This window comes from Trichechus manatus, unplaced genomic scaffold, assembly GCF_000243295.1.
Source record: "Trichechus manatus latirostris isolate Lorelei unplaced genomic scaffold, TriManLat1.0 scaffold00103, whole genome shotgun sequence".
Lineage (NCBI taxonomy): Eukaryota > Metazoa > Chordata > Mammalia > Sirenia > Trichechidae > Trichechus > Trichechus manatus.
Window position 1 is genome coordinate 8,299,437 of NW_004444039.1, and position 1,610 is coordinate 8,301,046.

At 45.5% G+C, this 1,610-nt stretch overlaps 1 protein-coding gene across 5 annotated transcripts in view; it reads left to right on the forward strand.

Moving 5' to 3' along the window:
* The window catches only part of KDM1B (lysine demethylase 1B), a 46,230-nt gene that overhangs the window by 42,266 nt on the left and 2,354 nt on the right, over positions 1-1,610 (forward strand). The window lies entirely within an intron of this gene.

The window sequence follows — 1,610 nt, forward strand, 5'->3', positions numbered from 1 at the left end:
AGGAGCATATTGAAGCCTCTGAGAAGCCTTGCATTAGACAAACCTGTTTTACTTTAATTCCATGCTTTCCAAGTTTGCTTGCTTGCTTGTTTTTTACCATGGAGCCCGGTTTCAAATCAAGAAGACTCTGTGTTTTCATTTAGTAACTTGTCAGAAGCTTTAAATTTTAAATATAAAATTCATATTTTTTGTGAACAGCTTTCGTGAGTGGCTAGTGAAAGGTGCTGCTGACTCTAATACCAGAGATGATACTGAGATTTCTGTAATGTTGGGGAACAAAGGGGCGGACTGAGAGGGGGGAGATTTAATAAACCCTGTAGGTTTATGCTTCATTATTCTGAAGTGATCACTAAAAAGTAAAATTGATGAACTATCACTGGTTTCTCGTCTGGCTACGTTTTATACTTTTTAGTTATTTAAAACCCGTTTCACAGTCCTTGCTATTCATACAGAAATAAAGGATTGTATGCCAGATGGGAAAGCCGGGGTACAGAGGAGGAGTTGCATTGGGCACATGTGCCGCAGAAGACCTCTTTAAAGTGTTAAAAAGCAAGGATGTCACTTTAAGGACTAGGGGGCGCCTGACCCAAGCCATGGTGTTTTCAGTCGCCTCATACGCGTGTGAAAGCTGGACGATGAATAAAGACCGAAGGAGAATTGATGCCTTTGAATTATGGTGTTGGTGAAGAACACTGAATATACCGTGGGCTGCCGGAGGAGCGAACAAATCTGTCTTGGAAGAAGTACGGTCAGAATGCTCCTTAGAAGCAAGGATGGCGAGACTTTGTCTCACATACTTTGGACATGTTATCAGGAGGGACCAGTCCCTGGAGGAGGACATCATGCTTGGTACAGCAGAGGGTCAGTGAAAAAGAGGAAGACCCTTGATGAGATGGATTGACACAGAGGCTGCAACAATGGGCTCAAATACAGCAATGATCGTGAGGATGGTGCAGGACTGGGCAGGGTTTCGTTGTGTTGTACACAGGGTTGCTATGAGTCGGAACTGTCTCGACGGCTCCTAAGAACAGAGGATGAGTTCAGGGACATGGGTTCTAATATTATTCCTGCTGTTAACTAGCTGGGAGACTTTGGGCTAGCAGTGGTGGTCAGCCTGGCCGCACTTTAGAATCACCTGGAGGGTACTTAAAAAGGAAGGTTGCAAAGCCCCACCCCGCCAAAGAGTCTCCTTTAATTGGTCTGCCCATGCTTTTAAAGTTTCCCCAGTGGTTCTAGTGTGACCGGGGTTGAACCCATTGGGCTGTACAGTTTTCTTATTCTCAAACCCTCAGATGAGAATCAGGCTAATATCTAAGGTTCTTCCAGTGGTAAAAAACATTTTTAATTACCGCGATTTAAAATGAAAAGTTGGCGGATGGTGCAGCTTCTGGCGTCTTGTTGCTCTGTCTCCTGGCATCCCGGCAAACTGGCTGGTTATGCCCTCCCTGCTGCGTCACCCTCTGACTGACCCCCGAGTGGACACACTTGCCTTCTTGCTTGTATTCTAGCTCTGCAGAGAAGCTGCAGGCTGTGCGTCATGGCTGCCGTTGAAGCATTTAAAGCAAGTATGTGTTATGGTAGCTGACACACATCACACAGTTTGCGTTGGA